A 12,593-nucleotide genomic window follows, 5' to 3' on the forward strand; every position below is an offset into this window, starting at 1 on the left:
AGACTTTGGCGATTGCATGCAACTATGCCGAAATTTGGCACACTTACCTAATATAATCAACAAAATGTATATTGTGACTTACATAAAAAATGCTGGTAGTACTAATATAATATGGAAAGTACTAAGGATGTGTGACGCAAGTTGTGGTGGTTCGAATCCCTTAAGACCTCTACACACTAGGAGAAATTTCTTTACAAAATGCCTTTTTAAAAAAAATTTCCCCTATCTTTGTAGGCAGAAACGTCAGATTTTTTTTAAAGGAAATTTTTACGAAAATTGCTTCTAGTCTATAGACACCATTATAGGCAATGAGGAATTTTTCTGGTATTAAACGTGGGGAAAGATATTTTTGGTTCAATTTTTGGTTTTTGGTTTTTTGTTTTTGGTTCAAAGCAAAAAATTCAAAATTGTCAATGAATGATTTAAATAAACTGATCAGTAAGATCCGCTTATGAGAAGGCCTAGTTAAACAGACATCAGTAGAATGAGTATAAAAGATGTAATAAATAATTTAAATTGTTTTTTTTTCACATTTCTTGGAACCCGTAAACATGGTCTAATTAGGGGGAACTGGGGCAGTAGTAAACTGGGGTAGTTGTAAACACTGTGATTTTTTTCATTCATTTTAAGACTCCAGAGGATAAAACCCATAAGCATTCATAGATACCATGGGGATGTATGTCCACAGAAGAATTGGTCAATAAAATCCTAATACTTTAAAAATAAAAATCATTTTTCCCGAAAATGTTGATATTTCAATTATTTTGGTCATTTGGATTTCCACCTGGAAATTAAAAACTGTGTAAAATAATCGAAATGTAGCAATACCAGTTCTTTCCTACATCTTTTAGGATTATATTTATGGATTTACTAGAGAAATTGAGATTCTCATTATTTCAAAAGAATTAATAATTGGTCAGAAAACAGCATTTGGGGTAGATGTAACCAGGCAATTTCAATTTCACAAAATGAGTAGGTAAAAGAACGGGAAATTGACCTTCATGCGAAATATCTATAATTCATAGATTACGAAAAAAATTGCTGGCGCTGTGTTAAATAAAAAGTCACATGATGTCAAAATATGGGAAAATCCATTGAAAAATGTCTTTGATATGCATGCTTTTAGTTTTTTTGCTATTTTAATTATTCTTTGTAAAAAGTGTCATGATTTTTTGAAAAATATACAGTCTTTATATATCTCTTAAGTAATTAAAATAATCGAGAGTGGTGCAAAGTTAATTTCAAGGGTGGGAAAAAAGGTGTTTACATCCTCCCCAGAAAGTGGTTACTTCTACCCCAGGTATTTTGTGAAAAGAGAAAAATGCACAGGGACACAAATTTTATTTTTATGGAAAACTCAATTGTTTTCCAGCATCCGCATTACCCTCAACGAATTGCCTATACCCAAGGGTAAAACATGAGCTAAGAAATATTTTCCAAAAAATTACGGTGTCCTTGGAAAATCACCTCAAATTCGCATCTATCGAAAATGGTTACATGTGCCCCAGTCTCCCCTAATTAAAATGAACTTTTCCTATAAAAATCCATTGACTTGGAAATTTCTTTCGCACATTTAAACAAGTTTACTAATTACCTTCAATGAGTTAGAGATGCATATTGAGATATCTTTGAATAGAATATTGCTGGATAAATAATGTAGCTCTTTAGGTTTAAGATCTACCTGATGATCCAAATAGAACTATTTAGAAATTCAGCAACTTAGACCTATTCGCATTTTATTGATTTTCCAATGAATTCTGCGAAAAATTCAGGGCAATCCAAAACGGTTTCATCCGACAGATCGTCACATAATAATTTAATTCTCATGTATTAATTTTTCATGAGCACTCCCCTGACAGCAAATATTGAATCACTTGTCGGACAAGAAGTGCCTCCTTGGGTGTCGACGAGGTGATGGTGTGTCAGGCGGGAAGTGTGAATTTCCATTTGGTGGTACAGAGGGAATTCCTCTGGTGTCAGTTTGTGAAAATCTTCAATTGAATGTCGGTGGAAGAAGTGGTTGTTGGGATTCTAATTGGTGGTGGTGGAAGACTGAAGGCGCGAAATGCCATTAGACCCTCACCATCCGATTCTTATCTCATGTGTTATAGGTAGTTTCACAGAGGCATCATGTCTCTGGCATTGAAGGCAATTTCTGCACTGACTCTCCCTCCCAGGAATGTGCAATTTTTGAAAGTCTATTTTTACACCATCAGGTAGGATAACACGCCCGGTTGCTAGCTCAGGTTCTAAACCCATACCAACGAGTTCTTCACCCTTCTTCCTTTCCGCAATATTTATTCGAATTCCTTGACCAATGCGTGCCAAGGTGCATAAGTTCATGTTGCCATGCGAAATTTATTGCCAAGTGCAGGTGAGATGATGCACTTTGAGCATCTTTCTCTCTCGCTGGAATTGGTATGGGATGAGGTAGGGGCAAGTGGATAGACAACTTAGTCATTAGTCCCTTCTGAAGAGACTCCCCCATCGTGGGGACATTTAGATACAATTTATAGCCCCTGTGGTGTGTCCCGTCGTTTTTTTTTTTGTTAGTTTCCTCTGGTCGACCCCCTTTTACCCTCTCGCGAGTTGGGATGCCACCAGGAGGGGAATCTTCTAGCGCATCGATGCCATCCTCACATCCGTGCTGTTTTGCAGCCTCTGCAAAACAACGAGTCCGAAGCGCTGTGCTGGGTGTTTTCTGCCACAATTTGCTCGGTGTTGCTGTCGATGATGATGACGATACCAATGACGATGATGACGACAAAGAAGAGTCTCCGGCCGGTGCGCACTTCGCGGGTCTCCCACCACAATTCCCCTGAGTCCCCACTCTTGCACACCAGACTCTGCCTCATCTGAGGTGCCCCTCGTACAGAGGCTATATAAATACGTGCAGAGATCAGAAATTTTCGAGTCTCTCGCACACACACTACACTTATTGTTAGGCCAGTGGCCCTTCTTCTCACATCCAGGAGTTGCTTCTTCCAGAATACATCTCAGCACAAATTGGTTGCCCAATTTACCCATCCGGATCACTCAAATTTGCCCACACAAACTGCAACTGCACCCGTTTTTTTTGGCAGAGTTTGGGGATCAGGAGACACCCCCGAGTGTCTACATCCTTTTTATTTGTTAATTTTTAAATTTTCTTTAAAGATAAGAAAATTCAAAGAAACTGTGCTATCGAAAGAACATTATTTGGACAAAAAGAAGTGATTTGTGGTGATTATTGGCGAAATTTTTTTTTTTTTTGCAAAAACAACCCTCTCAGAGAATTTGTTTAAACTGTGCTGAAACTGAGTTTGAAAATTGTTGAGAAGTGACTGATAAACATTTTTGTGGTGAAGAGATTTATAGGTGAGTAAGAACAGTTGTAATTCAATAATCTTGTCCAAAGTGAATATAAGAGTGTTGCGCCCAAAGGGATACCAAGGCGCTCTGTGTGATACATCTTCTCAGAATTTGACCAATTCTCAATCAGGAATTCAGTGTGTGAGATCAAAAGCCAAATAAAAAGATTGTACCACGAACCCTCGCAATCTCCGGATTCCGATTAATTCCGCGATAGTGGTTATTGGAAGTTGAGGCATTCCAATTGATGATTTCGCATAAATAATATAAATCGAGAGTTTTATTCTCTTTCGCCAGATGAGCACATCTCGGGGTTCTTGTGCTTCGGGATTTTTTTTTGGCCTCTTCTCAACTCTATGAACAATTTATATTCGCTTATAATGCAATATACTTGGACGGAAGATTTGTAAGGTTCAGTGGTCATGGTGGTTAGTCTTATGAGAGCAATTCTCGCGGATTCAGAGATCGCCGACCTTGCGTCAAAATCACAAATTGATGATTACATTAGGAGAATAAAATGACTATGGATTATTAACTCGGGAGTGCTTGGTCCATTGACTCGATCCCAAGAGTGGCCAATATAAACTTGTACACAGTGATTTTAGTTCTAAGCTCTATCGAAGGGTGGATCGTAAAAATAAACAAGATCTCGTGCCGCCGAAGATGAGATAGAATGGAGAGAAGGAAAAAAAAAGATGAGGAAATCTTTTGGGTATAGAGAATATGCTCAATTTACCCTCTAACTTTTATGTGTTGCGCTCTTGGAACGTGCCACAGTATCTTATGGTGACATTGAGTATAGGGGATGGGCCTGAAATGTGAAATGCAAAAAGTCGCGCGATAAAACTTTTTACATAAAATACATCTTTTACGAGGTATACAATCTTCTGAAAAACTTAACACTGACTGGGATGAGGTGTCTCTTCTGGCTATAGCAATCAATGTCCTCATTTTTCTTTCTGAACTTAAATCCATTGCTGTGGCACTTTTTAGGTGGGAAAGTGTTCGAAAAAAAATAATAATAAAGAAACGCGACTCGAGTGAAGAATGTTGAAATCCCATGGCTCATCAAATTTCATTTGGTTAGGACGAAAAAAGATGACTTTTATGATCTGAATTAGCACTCGTCTCCACCTTGATTCATTACACTGGCGGAACATCCAGATGTTGCCATATATATATCGACTTGGTCGGCACCAAGAGACCCCAATGCTAACGATGCTAACAATTGAGGATTTTTGGACCAACAATAGTTCGGATCAATTGGAATCCTCATAGCCAATAATTAAATTACATCATCTTAATTTCTTCAATAACTCTTTTTGCTTTAACCAAAACGGTATTGGCAAAAAGTCTCCAGCTTAAAAATTATAGTATACTAAGAGGTTGAAGGTTAGACTGTTTAGAGAATGAAACTGTGAATTTCACGGAGAAGAAATTTACCGATTTTTTTTTTAATTCTTCATCTATGTAATGCCCACTCTTCCTGAAGTCCCATGGTCGATTCTTAAGCGGCTCTGTGAGAAAGAAGAAATGGAAACATATTGGATTGTCATATATGGTAGATTGGTTGATGGGGGATTTCGATTATTTGCTCTTCTCTCAGCTGTATAGGTGAGCTCAAAAGAAGCTCTCCAACACACAAGTCACTTCCCCAAAAAAAAAGAAAAAAAAATTGAGAAGTGTCTTGAAGAACTTCTTCCTTCCAAACTATTCTATCCATACTAAATGTTTGTGCAAACACAAATGACTTTATCTCACTCACTCTTCAACCCATCATGTTTGAAGATGTACGCCAATGTTGAGTACATCCAGCATACCATAAGAATCGGGGGGAGAGAGATACCATTGTTGACAACCCCAAAAGAATCATCTCAAAATCTAGCCCCAGACATAGGGAGGGTGTATACATTCCGAACGAACCCGGTGTATATTTTGTAGCAAAAGGACAGGTTCTCCCTCTGACTCATCTTCAAATCCTCAATCCGGTGATTGCGCGAGGATTGTGAAGATGGGAGGAAGAGGTTTGTAAAAGAACTGGATTCGAAAGTAAACATTTCAAATTCCATCATCACCATTTGCCGGTGTACTTCAACTTGTTTAAATACCAATAATCTCTGTACATAGTGTGAGAGGTAAAAAATATTTTATATTTACATCCAAAAAATGACGTGTGGACTTCAACACAGTTTCTTTTTTTTCTAAAACTCCCAAAGTCATCTACCTTGGTGTGTGGGTGAACACCGGCCATCATCATCTGTTTCCATCCTTGGAAAATCACACCCCTGCCCCTATTTTTGGCACTGCACAGGAGGCAATCAAGAATTCGGGGAATGAGAGTCTGGGAAATCCCTTCAGTACACCCTTCTCTTGTGCTAATAAAATCCCTAAAACCACCTTCAACACCATGACTTGAGCCAATTCACCCTAACCTTCACAGGGGATGACTCTATCAATTTGCATATTTCAATTTGGTAACTGTCACGAGAATGCAAATTATCCCTCTTAATAGGATCCAACCCCAGTCACAAATATCATTCAAACTGCAAAAATACTTTTATTATGCATTGCATTTGTCAAGAGTTGGCATAAGGCTATTCCCAAAATCCAAAATCCGAAAAAAAGTTGATAGGAGAAATTCATGTCGCCTGGATTATGGCATTTGATGTGTATGTGCGTGAATTAGGGTCGCACAAATGCTATATATATTTTTTCTGGGTTCACGATACACTCGAGAATTTCAATTTAAACTAGATTTGCACTTTGTAACAATATGATGACTTGGTTAAGAAGTTGCGGCGTAAGTTTCAATTTTCATGGTAACACCATTACCTACTTTTGGAACTCTGAAATTTTTTTTTTGGGTGCAGTGACCACGTAGGTTTAGACTGGTTCTTCACACGCTTTTTTTTTGGTATTCAAACTGACTTCTTCACTATCACCTCATTTTCCACAATGATTAGGATTTTCCTTTTTGTGTGCATGGGTCTCCTCTTCTGAAAAAAAAAGAAGAAAACTTATCATTTGTGCATCTCATCCCAACCACCCAGAATAGTGGCCTCTTTGGATGCTGGAGAGATGGTATATCCAACACCAATAGTATTCTTGTAGTAACGGTAATGTTGGATATTTATGGATGGTGCAAGTAGTTGGCGGTCAATGGTAAATTCTTGAAAGTGTATGATACTTCTTCTCAACACCGACCATACTTGTGTAAGACCCCCATCAGTACAAATAATATGTGAATGGGTCATGTAGCTGTTTCGGGGAATCTTGCAACTTCAATTCCTAATGCATTTTTATGCATTTTTTCATGTCATTTCTCTCTTGCCACCATCTTCAAACAAAAAAATAAGAAATGAAAAATACCAAAGGAATGTATGTCTCTTGGGTAGAAATCACAAGGGCCTCTCCCGTCTCTCCGCAAATAATATATACTAAAAATGCTATTTGACAATATATGGATAAGAGGTTGTCCCCCCTCCTTGTGGCATCTTTTCCTCTGTCCTCAGAGAGACTATGAATGGAAACAGCTCACGCTCTTATGGTTGCACAAAAGTCTCTACGTGGTATTTTGCCGGAACCCCAATTTGTATTCTGAGTATGTCTGTGTATCGTACATAAGATGAGATTTGTGCCTCTTTGCCATACTCCACCAGAGACAATTTAATGTACATAAAATAAAAGTGGGTTTATATTCCAATAATAAGACGTGCCGGGCCCACACGCGCAAGATTCTGCACTATATTCCACTTGGCTACTGTCGCTGCCACCGTCAGTATTTTCGGAACTCTCGACCAAGACCTAGTCCCAGCATTACTTGGTATTATCTCTTGTTTTCTGGCTCTACCCAAACTGGAAAATTCTTAAAATACCATCTCAAAACTTACAATTAATCCAAATTACTTATTCTGACTGTTCCTCTTCTTGATTTAAATCTCAACGCGTGTGTCTAACAACAGGTGAAGTGCCCAACGATTTTCAATAGAGTGTCCAAGGGAGAAGCAATTTAGGGGTAAGGATGTACTAGTACACTGCATTTGATTGAATGATTAAAGCATTAAGGAACACTATTTCTGGTGTCAATTGGCAAAAAAATTCACAAACAGGATGTTATGCTAATTTATTGAACTATTCTTAAGTGCTTTTTAACTCTAAATAATTTTATTCATTCGGTTTATATAATGGATATACAAAAGTTTTTACTACTTTTCTTTTAAATTCACCAGTAAAATGAATTTAATTAAGTAAATTAACTTTTTCTGTGGTTGTTCAACGACAATTTAGAAAAATTTCACGAGGAGGAGAAAAGAACGTTTAAAAGATAACTTAAATTTTATGCTATGCTTTCAAAGTCACAAAGTTTTTGCCATTCTAAAATCATTGAAACATTTAGAAACAATTAGACAGAAGTTTAACACATCAATTTATGTTATTTTTTAAAATGAAAATTGAGATTTAAGCGCTATTCACATGTAATTAAATATTTAGTCACCATTAATATTTTGGACCAATCCAATTCTTTCGCTGATTGAAGTGCTTTCAATTGTTTCAGAGAACACAATGGGGAAAATGTTGCATCGATTGAGTATTTATTTTTGTGGCGATAATACTTTAGGATTCAGTTCTTTTATTTTAACTTTTTTTTGAAATTAAAGACATTTGCAAATTATTCAGTGAGAAAATTTGTGATATTATTACTGAGAGATTTAAAAATGCAATGAATTATGTTGCTAGTCCATTAGTGTAATAGAATTAAAATTTACGGAATTGCAGTTTTCTATCTACTTATGTTGAGAATAATTTAGTTTAAATAAATTATTTGATAGTATACTCTTAGATATTAATTATCCTAATTAAAAATCCAAGGTCTGCAGATGAAACCCTTACTTTAATAATTAAATAATAATAACTACAATAAACATTATGAAACTTAGTTTTTCAATATATGCGTATAAGGTTTTTAAAAATTTCTAAAGTGCAGAAGAATTAAAAAGTTGTAAAAGAGTTGTTAAAAAGAATGAGAGTAAAAAAAACCTTAAACATGAAATGTGATTGAAAGCACAAAGCAATATATAGGCTGTTGACTTTTACAAATTTTCCTAAAAATAACAAATCTTTAAAAAAAAATTAATAATTTTTTTTTAGAAGAAAAAATACGTAGTTAATTGGGATATTTTGAATTATAGATATTGAGGTTCAGTACTTCTGTATATTCTTATTTTTTTGTATAACCTAAAAGCTTGTAATAATTTGAGTACTGTACATCACTTCCAAGTAGTAAATGCCCGTTGAAGAATTTCACCTTTCACGGATAGCATTTCGCAATCACCCTTGAATACTCTCATTGCTGCAGAAAATATGCTTTTTGTCAATTCATGGTAATTTTTAGTGCATCTCGCGAGAAAATGAGATTGAAGGTCAATGGTTCTAACTTTCACGCTGGTCATCAAGGTTCTGCACTATGTTTTGTTCACTCTCTTCGCCTCTGATTTTAGTCAATTATTTAATAGCACTAAGTGGCCTCTTCCAATATAGCATCTCATCCGAGATACATTTTCTCAAGTGAACAATTACTCGAGTGATTTCTTTCCAAAGTCACATTTTGCAATTTGTAATTCTATTTCCGAACGATAGGTTTTTATATCTTCTGGCAAAGTCTAGTGCTTTTTTAATGGTTGTATTGGGTGTTACGTTCAATTGCTCTAAGAAAACGCGTTTTGTTAATTTGTGATACATACACCATTCTTGTGAGCTGGAAATTGCAGAAATATAACCCCTATACCTCCTCCTAGCATAAAATAAAATTCTATCTTGGTGTCTTGGAAATAGAACCACTTGGGCAATTATGTCCAGGTTGGAAAATATAGATTCACCCTTGCATCTATTATCACTGATGATGATTATTATGGTCGTCCGTGTTGCCATCCTCTTTGCTATTTTCAACACACGATCGCTGTCCACTTAGGCCTCTTTGTCTTCAACTTGGTCAATACCATCAGTTCCTTCTGTTTGTTCCCTCTGCATCCATCTCGCCTGTTGCGTTTTTGCCAACACCATCGGATAGGAAAACGGGATGAGCCATCTTCAGCACTCAATCATTATTTTGCTGTGCTCACCTTCGGTTCGTTTTTTCCTCCTGTCCACCTCTCGCACCACCTGGATGCCATGCCCTTGCCATCCATTTGGATTTACCTCGCCAGATGAGAGAGAGGTGTCTATTAATAGCCACAGCGATGCGAATATGTCGCGAATGTCTTTGGATACATCCTCTCCAAAGATGATTTTATAGGTGCGAGTTGAGTGGCTGGCAAGAAGTTATAAAAAAAAAATGCAAAGATAAATAGTGAAAAATGTCTACAATGGACACTAAAGCAAGAGAAAGAGGCAATCTTTCATATATAATTATTTATTTCTACCATTGATGCGGAGACACAGTGAAATTTTTCACTCTGGAGGAATTTCTAACGATTCTTGTATAGGGTGTATTGTTTATTTCTGTCATATTTCTCAAACATTTATTCAATTCTGAATTGATAAATGTCTCAAAAGACTTACAACATTTTGACTTAGAACATGATTTTTTCTACTGGATTAGGAGAGATACGTATTTTTATTACATGTAAGAAAATCAAGGCATTGTCCAGTAATTCAAAATATCAAATTTATTATTTAATTTATTTTATTTATTTCAAAATCAAACTGCCTTTGAAACTGTGCGTGTTTTAGAGGCATAATAACAGAGGTTTATCCGTCCACCGCCGTCTTAGCGTTGGTGCCCAACCTACTCCGGAGCCAAACTATATATATCTATTGCAATATCAAATATAGGCAAGAAGTTAATCGGCGCTATTATAGCTTTTTAAGATCTAAACTTTAAAAAGATAAAAAATACTATAAAAATTCCAATAAAATCTAATTTTTTTAAACGCTGTTGATATATTTGTGTAAAGCCCTACGTTTAGGCTTTATATTATCAAATTCTGTGAAATAGAACTGAAAACGAGGTGTTTGAAATTTAGGTGACTTTGCCCCTATCTCTGAGCTTTTCTTTTCCAAAGTTAGGAAATGATTATTTTCTTTTTTATTGTAAATTTTAAAAGTATATCTTCTTGCTCTAAAATTTACAAATCTCAAAGAAAAACTTAGAAATTCTATTCATTAATTAAAATTTAACTCTTAAATGCATAAAGCTCTCCCAGGTAAAAATTCCAGTGATATGAGCTTACCTAAACTTATTATTACCCGGCTAACATATGAAGCACTTATTAACCCCTTAATAAGCACTTAATTTAATACAATACCTTAAACTTGAGTTGTTATAGGATAACTAACCACTTACCAAACAAAATATGGAAGTAAGACAATCCGAGTAACATCTTGACTTATCTTAACTGAACGATATATCTGATTTAAATACTGAATACTTAAAACTTATATAAGAAAAACAATTATCGAAATCGGTTACATCACCAAATCGTAGTTCTAACTAATTATAACTTTTAACCGCTATGAACCGCTTTGACCGATTTGATCGTTCTTAGTGAAAGCGTAGCGAGAGTACTCAAAGTGGTTTTTTACGGATCCCTTAGATATTCCGTGTGTTCTTTGGGTTCTTCAGGTTTTTCGGGTTCCCCATGACTTGTTCGGGTTCTCCAGCCAGAACAGTACGAGTTCTCTGAAATAAGTAACCCCTTGTTTATAGTTGGGTCAAGAAAGACCAGACCAATTTTTTTTGACCAAAAATTTAAAATTCTGATTTCTTTAAAAACTTAAAAAAAACACTTTAAAATTATACTTTTTATATAAATTCGAAATGTTTTTTTTGTCACTAATGCTTCAAATAGAGCACCCTATTATAAAATTTAGTGGATTAAACGATTGACCTTCTCCAGCACAAATTGCGTTCGCACGTCCACCCACACTTCTGGATCCAAATGAATGTAGCCATAATGTTACTCAGCTTGGGTACCCCGGAGTACATGATATTTAAAAAAAAAGGGACAGATAATCCTAACCGGCTTATGTAGGTGAGATTCTTAACGTGAGCTAACTCGGAGTGCATGCAAATTCGATTTAGAGCTGAAGTTGGGAGACGCCATTCAGTTATCTTGAATCAAATTCGTGAAATTATGCAAATTTTGTATTTAAACCAAAATATCAAGGATTTGGATGAACTGGCACAAAAGTGATATATGGGTGAAATGTAGACCAGAATGTTCTCTATAATTTTGCCGTAGAACTTGAACTCATCGATTACTCAGAAGCCAAGATAAGCGAGGTTTTTTGTTTCTTAACTCGTTTTTTCATCCAGAGTGCCCCAAGTAGTCATTTGTTGAACTTCAACTAAATCAAAGAATTGTTGTATTTTGCGGGACTTTCCATTTAAACCCCTATTTTAAGTGTCTTGGTGGAGTAGAGGCAGTCAAATTGGCATCTGAGTGATTTCAAAGCGTTATTATGGGAAAAATCAATTTTTTCACACTTAAACGGCAAAATCGGAGTGATAGCGTAGTCTGAGTGGAAAATGATGTATGGACGAAATGTAGAGACAAATGTGCTCTACAATTATGTTGAAGTAATCATCAAAATCGGTTCAGCGACAGTCGAGATAATTGAGGTTATGTGATATTGAAATTGGTTTTTCGACTGTGGCGCCCCTGGTGTTGGTCCCACGAAGTTCAAATATTCTAGAAAGTTGTAGCATTTGGTGAGATCTTTCGTTTAAGCCCTCATTCATCAAAATCGGTCACATAGAACCGGAGATATGATTTTTTGAATTTTGTGAACTTTGACCCCTCATATCTCCGGTTCTATTGAAACCACAGCGCGCATACATACCATTTTGGAAACGTCCTAGACTGGACTACAACATACTAAAATTTCATTAACTTGCACAATGCCGTTTTTGAGAAAAGTGACTTTGAATTTCGATGAATTTTGACGCCATCACAGCGCCACCTGTGGTGACTTTTTGAACTTCCATCTGAAAGTGCTCATCGAGACGAAACCAAAAAGGTAAAATTTAGGTCGATATGTTAATTAGAACCGGAGATAGAGGCCGGTCAATTTTCGAACTTTGACCCCTTATAGCTCGGGTCAGAGGTTATGGATCGACTTAAGGTTTTTTTTGTTTGATAGGTATAATCAACGGCTACAACATACTAAAATTTCAGCCCGATGCACAATGGAATTTTTGAGTTATTTAACTTATAAAATTTAAAAATTTTCTTTTTAATAAT

At 36.0% G+C, this 12,593-nt stretch overlaps 1 protein-coding gene across 1 annotated transcript in view; it reads left to right on the plus strand.

Moving 5' to 3' along the window:
* Window positions 1-2,909: 2,909 nt before the first annotated feature.
* LOC129805528 (titin) overlaps window positions 2,910-12,593 on the plus strand; it is a 55,903-nt gene continuing 46,219 nt past the window's right edge. Inside the window, exon 1 of the mRNA XM_055853495.1 lies at window positions 2,910-3,357. The gene's annotated coding sequence lies outside the window, so the exon portion shown is untranslated. The remainder of the gene's footprint in view (window positions 3,358-12,593) is intronic.

Source organism: Phlebotomus papatasi, chromosome 3 (assembly GCF_024763615.1).
Source record: "Phlebotomus papatasi isolate M1 chromosome 3, Ppap_2.1, whole genome shotgun sequence".
Taxonomy (NCBI): domain Eukaryota; kingdom Metazoa; phylum Arthropoda; class Insecta; order Diptera; family Psychodidae; genus Phlebotomus; species Phlebotomus papatasi.